The following is a 12,336-nucleotide window of genomic DNA, read 5'->3' as shown; positions in this document are numbered from 1 at the left end:
TTTTTGCTGAGGCTGGCTTTGAATTCACAATCCTCCTGCCTCAGCCTTTGTGATTACTCGATTTTTAATTCTTATTTAACTTTATTTTACTTATTTCCTTCTTTCTCTTAGTTTTTCACTTAATTTGGTGATTTCTTTCTAACTTTTTGTGTTCCTTGCTTAAGTCATTAAACTTTTATTTCATTGGTAATAAGATGTCAAGAAGTTTATAGTGAGCATGTGCAGTATTATTTTGATAATAATTTTCCTAAAAATTTCAAATTGATTCATATTTTTTCTTTTACTTGGGTTTTATAACAAATTATTTTATGTTATTTAGTAAGTAAGGCATATACTTTACTTTAGTTTTACAATTCATTTCCAGTTTGTCATGTTTTAAATGTGTATAATGTTATCTTTATAAACACACATGTAGGTCTCATGTTAAAAGTTATCAGTGTTATGGTTTTTAGAATTATAAAATCTTCATTAAAATATCTGAATTCTGTCTTGTCACATGTCAAGGGAAATTTCTCCTTTTTTAAATTTTCATGTACTAATTCTTTAATTTTTTAACTTTGTAAATCATTTTATTTTCCAAAGAGTTCTGGTTAATTGTGTTAAGTCTTTTTACACATTTAATGATTTACTTAGTTGTGTTTTTAACATTTTAGTTCTCTTTTCTAAGAGTTCAAAATTTTTGGTTTGACTATTGAATTAATGTTTTTTTATTCCCAATCATTATCTAAGAAAGTGTCAATATACTCATGTTTTTATTTTTTTCTTCTCTCAATTAAACAAATTGCAATGCTTAATTATTGGAACATATTACTCTTCTTTCTTTTTAACTTTATTTAATCATATACATGTGTGTATATGTGTGTGTACATGTGTGTATATACATGTGTGAATGTCACCCCCCTCTGCTTCTTTTGCATAATTTCCCCAAACATTCCCATTTAAGATAGTCTTTTTGATAACAAATTGTATATAATACATTTTACTGTAAAAGCTCAGGGATACAATATTCACTATGCTATTGCAAATTAAAAATAGATTTTTTAATAATCTAGATTTCTTAAGGCTTAGTTTGTAAGAAAATCTTTGGATTGTACTTGCTTTCCCTGTGTTTTTTTCTTTAAATTGTTGATTTAAGTTTGTATATTTTATAGAATACTATTAAGACATATTATGCTATGTTCCCTTTTGTTCCTTGTTATTAATGTTTTGCATGAATTCCCAAAGGTTTTTTTTTTTTTTTTTTTTAAATGTCAAATTCAGTGCTTGAAATTTTATGTGTCAATGTTGGTCTTTCTGTCAATTTTTCTCATACAAAGTAGCATCTTTCAAAATGGAGCTTCCTATTTTCTTTAGTATCTGAAAAGTTGTTGAGAATTTTCTAATATTGAACATTAATTCTTTTTTATATTGCTGTTACTTTTACTCTTCAGAAGACCCAATTATATATATGTTGCAGCCTTTTCATCTTTCTTCCGTATTTATCACCTTAAATGCTTCTTTCTATGTTTCATTTTCTTGAATCTTTACATTTAATCCCTTGCACTTCTCCCTGAATTCTCAATAGACAGATACAAACCTTTCAATGTATTCTTATTTTTAAAAATGCTTTTATTCTTATTCTTCAATATCTTTCCCAAAATTTATTTTGCTTATTTCATATTTTTCAGCATCTGAATTTGTTTTCAAATCTATAGTTACTTGTTTCAGCATTATCATTTGCTTTATGGATTGGCATTTTTTGGGTATGTAAGTGAATGTTCATGTTTGTGTTCTTTCTGGTAAGTGGTTTGTTTTTACTCTCAGTTTCATATTTTTTCTTATAGCAATTGTTGTCATTACATTTTACATTTTTTAAACTCTAAATTTTTTAAAAGAATATTTTGTATACTGGCAATAGCAAAGGAGTCTATGAAAAATGTGGTAAGAAGCTTTAATTTTTCTGCTTAAGAACAAATTCTTCTATTGCTACAGAAAAGAAGCATTTCCCCAGTGTATAGTACTTTCCTTTTTCGTCTCTCACCCCTGTTTCTTTTATTGTATCTTGTTTTATTATGGTCCTTCAACATTCCCTTTATTCTATCACTAAGCCTACAAGGGACATTTTTCCCTTTCGAAATGCTTTCTTCTCCACGCACTGACGTCTTTCTAAGACTGCCACATCTGGCCTCACAGACTTTCCAAACTTTCTCTTTCTAATCACTGAGAGACAATGTTTGATCCATTAGGACTCAATCTTGCTTTCAGCATGTCCATTCATGGAAAAGTGTTCTTATTTTGAAATGAACCCTCACTGATGTTATCTTTGCCTTCACCTCCAGAACCCCCCACAGACTATCCTCTCAACCCTGTGGTCTTCCTCTGTCACCCACATGAACAAGTTGTGTGTTCTATCCTCAGCTTTGTAAGTCTAAGATGTATTCTTCCCACTTTTCTATAACTCAAATTGATGTTCTTTATCTCCTAGTACTGGTAGAGTGGTGACTTAATAGTCTTTTCACTTGATTCTTTTTATATGTATTTTAGGAATATTTATTGAGAAATTAAAATTTAAGACAAAGTTTTTCTATGAGAAAGTCTGTAACACCTGCTTTTTAAAAAAAAGTTTAAAAATCAAAAATATGTTAAGGAAGCTAAATATGCAAGCATAACCCATTGCACAAAAGTCATAGTATAAATAGTCTCAAATGACCTCAAGGGAAAAAAATTAAATAGAGATTATATCACAAAAACTAGTCAACAATTAACTACTGAAATACACACAAAATATTTATAAAATTAGAAGAAAGTCACCATCCAAAACAGTATTAACTTTGGATCACAATATTACACTCAGGAAAATGTAAATTCATATATTTAAAATAAAATAAAATATCAAAATTTATAAAGCAAAAGTGGAAGGAGGTTTGAGGGAAATTCAGCATAAAGTCAACGATAGGAAAATATAACATACTGCTTCATGTTCAGTTCATAAACGCTATTTCCAAATAATACTTGTACTGTAGTGAAACATTAGATCACTCATTAAGCCTAGGTGACAGATTAAATTGTTTTAGGTGACATAGTTCATAAGAATTGGAAACAAACCTCAAAAAATCCCAAAATGTAGAAATTTTACTAACACCAGTTCTTATCATACTGATATAGCAAAACCCCTGGCATCTTCCCCTAGATCAACCCCAGAGAACTCAAACCCTGAAACATTAAGTTAGGAGAATACTGGGAGAAAATATCCGTATTCTTGTCGACCAGAGGCAGACAGGTGCACTCCAAGGTTAAACAGAACCTGTGGTATTCCTCTCACATTTACTCCTACCTTACTATGAATCATCAGTGCCAGATCCTACACCTGGGGCAAATCAGACTTCTGGGGTAGGTGTATTCAAGAATATTATAAAAGCTGTGTCAGTTAGGTACTAGGAAAATACACTTCCCTTACCTTCTGAAGGGCCATAGCTTGTGAAGAACAATCTAAGGAGTGCGTCTCTCCAAGTCTGCTTCTCCCTGAAGGTGGAGGAGAAGCCTTCAAGATGAATTTTTCCCATTGGTTTGGGATAGATTAATTGTACTGTTGTCATATCTGTAAATTTTCACCATAGGTCTCAATCCTACTGATCTTGAGTTCATTGGAACTCAAATAGAGGCCTGATCGGAGGACACATAAGCATTAGCTGATACAGTTCCCACTTGACCCAGTTCCCAATATCCTCAATGGAACCAGAAACTTGTAGGTGTAATCGAATCTGATGAGTTTACTATTTCAAAGAAAAAGAACAAAGGAGGTATGCCACCAGAAGCAGAGATTAGAAAAGATAAAGAAAGTAAAATAACTTAATTAACATACTAAAGACAATGAAATGATATTAGAAATATAAAATTAAAAAAAAGAAATAAGAAAATAATTTAGTTGTAAAGAATATAATAGTTAAAACAAAGAACCTACCAGAAGCAGAAAGACAAGTGGCTTTATCTTTGGGTGAGGCTGATAGTTCAGTCAAAGGTACTACTGGAAGGTGCTAACTCAGCACAGTCAAAACCAGAGTTTGTGCAAACCTCTTGGCTTCTACAGTCCAAGAAAACAATGTTTTGCAAACCAGCAAGGATGCAACATAGATCGTAAATTTTGGGCATTCACAAATACCTTGAGTGATTCCTTTGTACTCTCTTTATAAATATGTCCTTCTGGAATATTAATGGTTCAAACAAAAGTGCCTCATAGAAATATTCTCTTCAATGTCATGGAAGGCATTTTGAGGACCTTTTGTATTATTTTGACTGTCTTCCTCCAAATTTTCCTGATAGACGGACTTTTGCATAGGTTGAGCACATTGCATAGGTTGTTAATTCATTGAGTTAATAGATGGTGTAAATTATAGAATGAATACATCTGGGGAATAAATTAGTTCACTGAAAAAATATGGAGAAAGTCACCCAAAGAAAGAAGAAATGGTGACTCATGGTGGCACATAACTGTGATGCCAGAGGCCTGGGAGACTGAAGCCTAAGCAAGGGTCGTAAGTTTGAGGGTGGCAACTTAGTAAGACCTTGTCTCAAAAACTAAAAAATACAAATAAGGAAAGGGTAAATATATAGTAAATACAAGTGGAAAAAAATAGTAGGAAATACTATGTACTAGGTAATAAAAATTCTAGAAAGAAAAATACAAATGAAAGCTGGGTGTGGTGGCACACACCTGTAATCCCAGCAGCTTGGGAGGCTGAGGCAGGAGGATTTCAAGTTCAAAGACAGCCTCAGCAAAAGCAAAGTGCTAAGCACCTTAGTAAGACCCTATCTCTAAATAAAATACAAAATAGGGTTGAGGATGTGTCTCAGTGGTGAAGAGCCCCTAAGTTCAATCCCTGGCACCCCCAAAAAATGAAAAGAAGAAATATTTTTAAAAATTAAAGACAAATTTTCAGACACACCAAAGAAAATTGAGTACAAATTGATAACAAACTGAAGCAGTAAAAATAAAACTTCTCTGAAATTTATATTAAAATGATAATATTAAAAATAAAGATAAAATGCTAACAGCATTCAAAACAGTTTGGGAACATTTTTGCAAGAAGACAAATGAGTACTGTTTTCAAATTATATGAGGGAAAGACCAGGTTTCATGGTACATGCCTGTCATCCCAGATACTCACAAATCTGAACCAGGAGTATAACAAGATCAAGGCCATCCTGGACAATTTAGGGAAACCCTATCTCAAAATTAAAAAAAAAAAAAAAAGTAAAAATTCAAAAAAAGACACAAAGAAAGGACTAGGGACATCATTCAGTGGAATAATGCCCCGAGTTCAATCCCAAGTATTAAAAAAAAAAAAAAAAAAAAAAAAGATATGAGAAAAATATCTTTGAAACTAGACTTTTATAGCCCTTTCATCATTCAAATATGAGAGATCATGATGAAAATATTCTCAGACATGCAGGAATTTTGCATATATACAAAAGAGTTTAAAATGAGGTACCTAAAGCTTGTATAGAAAAAAAAAAAAAAAAAACTTAAGATGATCAAATGTTTCAGGAGCCCAGTTTTGTCTTTAAAAAGACAAAAAGAAAAATATATATATATATAAAATACTTGGGAATCAACCGAACAAAAGAGGTGAAAGACCTCTACAATGAAAACTATAGAACACTAAAGAAAGAAATTAAAGAAAACCTTAGAAGATAGAAAAATCACCCATATTCTTGGATAGGCATAATTAATATTGTCAAAATGGCCATAATACTAAAAGTGCTATACAGATTCAATGCAATTCCAATTAAACTCCCATCATAGAAATAGAGAAAACAATCATGAAATTCATTTGGAAGATTAAGAGACCTAGAATAGCCAAAGCAATCCTTAGCAGGAAGAGTGAAGCAGGAGGTATCACAATACCAGACCTTCAACTATACTACAGAGCAATAGTATCAAAAACAGCATGGTATTGGCACAGACAGACAGGTAGACCAATGGTACAGAACAGAAGATACAGAAACAAACCCACATAGATACAGTTATCTCATAGGAGACAAAGGTGTCAAAAACATACAATGGAGAAAAGATAGCCTGTTCAACAAATGGTGCTGGCAAAACTGGAAATTCATATGCAGCAAAATGAAATTAAACCCCTATCTCTCACCCTGGAGAAAACTCAACTCAAAATGGATCAAGGACCTCGGAAGTAGACCAGAGACTCTGCACCAAATAGAAGAAAAAGTAGGTCCCTATCTTCATCATGTTGGCTTAGTACCAAACTTCCTTAAAGACTCCCAAAACACAAGAAACAAAAGCAAGAATCAATAAATGGAACAGATTCAAACTGAAAAGCTTTTCCTCAGCAAAGGAAATAATCAATAAGTGAAGAGCGCCTACAGAGTGGGGAAAGCTTTACCGCTCGCACTTCAGGTAGAGCACTGATCTCCAGAATCTATAAAGAATTTATAGTGAGCATTTGCGGCGGGAGATCCGCAGGCCCAGAGCGGGACTCGCCTGCTCCACGCAGCCATGTCACAGGAGAAGCCCAAGGAGGGTGTGAAGGCGGAGAATGACCACATCAACCTGAAGGTGGGGGGCAGGATGGCTCAGTGGGGCAGTCAAGATCCAGAGGCACCCCGGCTGAGCAAGCTGATGCCTACTGCAGAGGCAGGGCTCGTCAATGAGACACACTCGATTCGGGTTTGATGGGCAACCAATTAACGAAGCAGACACTCCAGCCCAGCTGGAGATGGAGGCCGAGGACACCATCGACGCGTTCCAGCAGCGGACGGAAGGCATGGCCTCCGGAGGACCACCCCACACCTGCCGTAGTCCTTGTATCTGTTGTTGAATGGTGAGCGACCACGCTGATCACAGAGGAGCGCAGGCAAGCCATGGACAGTCACCGAACCGAGCCTCTCAACGCCCTTCAGGTGCAGCTCCAAACTCTGCAGGGCTGAGTCTGCAGCGCACCTTGGGCCAATCACACTGTTCTCATTGCTCAGGTGAAATGAGTTGTAAGGCTTTGGGTTTGTTTTTGTTCTCCTTTTTGTTCATTTTTTCCCTCCTAACTTGTGGCCAAATGTTGGCTCTCAGCCTGTGGCCAGGCTCTCACCCCTGGAGTAGCGGTCACCTCTGGAGCCGCTGTCCTAATCATGTGCAGAGCTCACGTCCACACTGTGTGCGTCTGTGGGAGAGCGGGGGCGAAATTCCACTAGACACGGGTTATTAGAATGCTCAATACTGCGCATGACAAGCTCTATCAAGCAAATGGTATAAAGTTGAAGGCAAAACAACGGAATACATCTTCAAAAGCAAAAAAGAAAATGAGTCCTTCAGTAATATGCCTCAAGTGCTTTCTGCTCCTGTGTGTGCCCCCTCTGGGTCTGAGGGCCAGGATGCCACCCCTCCACTCAGGGCCTGGGTGTGGGTATGTGGGCAATGATTGGCACAACCAAGACCAGCTTTTATCCTTTCAAAACAAGAAAATGATTACCATGTTTCTCATTTGATAACTGTATCATGGCCTCAGATTTACTTCTAACAAATAATTATGGTCTCTATATAAAAAGTAAGATGAAATATCACTGAATTTGCAGTTGTGTTGCTGTGTAAAAGAGCTGCTTCAAAGTGTGGTTGCAAAAAAAAACCCATGGAAAGGTGAGTTAGTGTTCCTATGGATTTGTACTCTGCCACTGTCCAAATGTGTATCAAAATTTTGCATTAGAACAGTGACTCCAGTTCTTTGAGATATTTGGGAATCTATACCAGTTAAAATGTTCATAGTTCTGCCTATTTTCCTGTAAGGATCCATTGCTGCTTGATGGTCATTCTCTGCCTTTTGTAGTCACCTGACAATGACCCATCATCTCACTTGCTTGAAGTCTTGCAGAAATGTTCTCATTTCCTCTTTTGCTGTGTGGGCTCGGGTGGGATGTTTGTTGGCTCTGTTGTGTTTGTTCACCAATTTGTACATTATCTGTTGTCCTTTACTACTGTAAACAGTAAATATAGTTTGGTATTCTGTCAAAAAAAAAAAAAAAAAAAAAAGAATTTACAAAATTTACTCCAAAAAAACAAATAACCCAATCAGCAAATGGGCTAAGGAACTGAGCAATTCACAGAAGAAGATATACAATCGATCAACAAATGTATGAAAAAAAATTCAACATCTCTAGTAATTAGAAAAATGCAAATTAAAACTACTCTAAGATTTCATCTCACTCCAATTTGAATGACTGTTATCAAGAATACAAGCAACTATAGGTGTTGGCCAGTATGTGGGGAAAAAGGTACACTCATACATTGCTGGTGGGATTGCAAATTGGTGCAACCATTCTAGAAAGCAGTATGGAGATTCCTCAGAAAACTTGGAATGGACCCACCATTTGACACAGCTATCCCACTCCTCAGTTTATACCAAAGGACTTAAAATCAGCATACTATAGTGATGTAGTCACATTCATGTTTATAGCAACTCAATTCACAATAGCTAGATTGTGGAACCAATCTAGATGCCCGTCAGTAGATGAATGGATAAAGAAACTGTGGTATATATACACAATGGAATATTATTCAGCCATAAAGAAGAAGAAAACTGTGACATTTGCTGGTAAATGGATGAAATTAGAGAATATCATGCTAGGTGAAATAAGCCAATCCCAAAAAACTAAAGACCAAATGTTTTCTCTGATATCTGAATGCTGATACATAATGGGGTGGGGACAGGGGGTAAGGGAAAAATGGAGAAACAATGGATTGTGTAGAGGGAAATGAGGGGAGGGGAGAGGAGGTGGTAGGGTGAGGAACATCATTACCCAACCTGAGAAATGAAAAGTTGTACTACATTTGTGTACAATGAATCAAAATGAAGTCTGACGTCATGTATAACTAAATACAACAAACAATAAAAAAGATAATCATGCAGATTTAAGGCACAAATAAAATAGATCCATATTAAAAGAGTTAAAATTTCAGACCATCACCAAAATGGTATCAATAAAAAAATATATTACAGACAGTGCGCAAACTACTAAAGAAAGATTCAGATATGATGGCCTATGACTGTAATCCCAGAGACTCAGGAGACTGAGACAGGAGAATCACAAGTTCAAGGCTAGCCTCAATAACTTAGTTAGACCCTGTCACAAAGCAAAAAATAAAAAAGGCTGAGGGTGTGGCTTAGTGGTTAAGTACCCCACCCCCAGGTTCAATCCTCAGTACCGCTGCCCCCCAAATAAAAGAGAAGGAAAAAAAAGATATTTTACACTTACTTTTCTAATCTCAAAACAGGACACACAAAGCAGACAACTTTTCTCCCAAGTACATTCAACTAGACTTTCAAGAGATCTTGTTTATTTTTCAGTTTTACAAAGAATAGGAAAAAAGCTTCAATTCATTGTATAAAACCAGTTGAACCCTGATAACAACATCAGAAACATGTGAGACACCTCCCTTACAGATCTCCTGGTCTGAAGTGAACCACTGAAGAGAGAACATGAACTGAAGACAGCCACGAAGAGAGATCTCAAGGGAGTGGCTGAAATCTGTGTTGCCGATGGCAGGGCAGGGAATCAACACTTACTGTGCTCTTGATGGACAAGGATCAAGTGCAATTTGTGAAAGATCTAATAGTTATAAGTGTGTCCAAAAAAAGTGGAGCAGACCTTCAGGCCACACTTGCTCAGAAAGGAATATGAAAAGAAAGTACACAAGTTGATATTGGTATTTGGCACAAATCCTTCCAAGAAGATCTCAGTGATCCTGGGCGGAATGAAAGGGAAAGCCAATCAGTAAGGAGTACCTCCTTCTTTATTGTCTCAAGAGGAGCTCTTACACCAAGATCAGAACTGGAATTATGGGAAAAGATCTATAGAGAATTGTATATAAAACATATAGTTTTATTTGATAGGATTAGATTTTCTATGACTAAATATTAGGCAAAATTAGATTTCCTCTTGACAAAAGTAACCAAATATTTAAGGAAACTCCTTAAAATGTTACATGGAAAAGAAAAGAAGTTCCAACATAGCATGTTTAGAAAGTAATGGGAGAAATATTTTCTTGTTATTTATAACTTTTATGATATAAAAATCTATGAATTTCCATTAATAAGTCAAGATAAGCTTTGATCTTTATTCATGGCACAAAATTCCTAATAAATATCTTAATCTTACATTGTTTAAAACAAAAGGTAATATTTATATTCAACTTGATAAAGTATATCTGTATTTTTATACTAGCTTAATCCCAGTGTGTATTTAACAAGTGAAATTAGCAAATAAACCAATAAAACTCACAGCATATTAACATAAGCATATTATTTTATCTTTAAAAATACACTATTTAAGTTAATTTACAGAAGCTTTTATTCAAGGGAATATAGTAGAATAATTTTTGTATTACTTAGATGATTGATATGAACTTTTGTTTTTTTACATGTGTGTTTTGCTCAAGTAAAAAACATAAGTATTAATTTGATGAGTGTCGTTAATTTTGCAAAAAGTTTCTAATCACTCAAGCCAGAATTCCAAAGACTAAAGAAATGCACATCTGATCCATTAATTTAATTTATCTTAATGATGCTAATTGCCACATAAGCAATTCTGTTAATGGGATCAGTATCTGTCTTGAAAAGACAAGGTTACAAAATTGAATTGGCATTCTTCATTGTGACATGGAATTCATCCAATTAACCCCAAATTATTGAGCATTTATTTTGTCCAAGGTCTGACATAGATTATACAAAACAAGGGGATATTCCTATAAGGCATTTTGAGGGAATTAAATTGTCTAAACAATTGTTGGAAGCAATAAAACTTTAAGACTGAAGAGTAGATAGAAATTGCTCTACAGTGGGAGTCTGGGAAAGTTCAGAGAGCTGGAGAGGCACTGAGAACTAAGTACAGGCATGGACCAACAGACCAACATCCCAGGGCACATTTTCAGATGAAATTTTAAAATTTTGATTTTATACTATAACTGTATCTCCAGATATTTTGAGCTTAAAATTAATGACATTAATTTCACTCTGTATTTGTCCATTTGGGAGAAAACACTAGGTTTTATATTGATAGAAGAGGAACTGCTAGATATCATTTACTACTCCCAGAGGAGAATTCTCCCATGATTAAGACTGGGTTTATTTTTCATAATAAGGTACTGGTCATGTGGAAGATATGTGGGGAACAGACAATACAGAGATTCATTTCGTCAAGAGCATAACTTCCAGGGAATCTTGCCCAAGATAAATTGAGGACAAATATTCAGATTTAGATTTTGGAAAGACTTAAATAATTGTTTTGATTTTTTTCTGATAAAATTTTTCATTTTAATTGAAGTAGTGCTATAATATAAAGCATATTTTAATAATATTAACCTGGAATTGGGAACATAGATTTGATGGGAAGGAAAATTCTGCTTTGTCCCATTTAAGATAAAGGATTTTTTGGTTTTATTTGTCTTGTTTTGGCTTTTGTCAGGGCTGGAGATGGAACCCAGGGGCTCACACATGCTCAGCAAGCACTGCATGATAGAGAGCTACCTCCCCAGCCTTAAATTTTTTCCTTATGTTTGCTCTTCTACTCAATAAGTATTCATGGCTCATTGTTCACCAGGCTCTGAACTAGAAACTAGAAATGACGCGGTGAGCAAAACGGGCAAGGCACTGACCCTCATGAAGTTTTGGGGCCAGTGAGCAGAGATGGGATAAATTACTAGATAATAAAAAAATTTAGATTGTGCTCACAGCTTCAACAACAAAAAAATAAATAAATAAAATAATGATATGATCGAATGAGGATCAGTTAGAGTTAGGACTCAATGTATAACGGCTAGAAGAGTCACTGTGGAAGACGGCATTTGACTAGACTTTGGGTGGGAGTGTAGAGGGAATATTTAGGAAATGTATTTGAGGGCAGTTTGGCTGGCTTAATGAGGGATTTGAGGCAGGGTAGGAGGGAGTATCCTACCCAGATAATGTAAGACAAGACAACAGAATCAATTCAAATATTTGAGTGAGTTTACATTGGCAGTACATTTTACTAAGTACAAAGTTAGTTATTTTTGGCAGTAAAGAATTTGGTTAATAAATGTATAGTAATTAATTGTATCATTTAGTTACTGTATGGCAATGTCAAGCAGATATAGGTACAATAAATGTAAACACCATGTTGTATAAGAGTTGTTTTTTTTTTATAATTTGTAGCTCTTCTCTAATTGAGTCAGAGAATATTTTCGTTAAAATGATTTTATTCTGAATGAATTTATATTGTCAATATTAGTTTATGTTGCAAAACATACATACATACAAAGTAGTATTTAAATTTGTATATGTGTGTTTGTGTGCATGCGTGTGTGTGTGGGGGGGGGGG

At 34.9% G+C, this 12,336-nt stretch overlaps 1 pseudogene across 1 annotated transcript; it reads left to right on the top strand.

The window, feature by feature from the left end:
* The first annotated feature begins 6,493 nt into the window (after window positions 1-6,493).
* LOC306664768 (small ubiquitin-related modifier 3-like) lies at window positions 6,494-7,016 on the top strand (annotated as a pseudogene). Its single transcript has one exon. The product of its transcript is annotated as a small ubiquitin-related modifier 3-like (transcript).
* Window positions 7,017-12,336: the final 5,320 nt, after the last annotated feature.

This window comes from Sciurus vulgaris (genome assembly GCF_902686455.1).
Source record: "Sciurus vulgaris genome assembly, chromosome: 6".
Classification (NCBI taxonomy): domain Eukaryota; kingdom Metazoa; phylum Chordata; class Mammalia; order Rodentia; family Sciuridae; genus Sciurus; species Sciurus vulgaris.
Note: the sequence above shows the minus strand (reverse complement) of the source record. Positions and strands in the feature narration are given on the sequence as shown.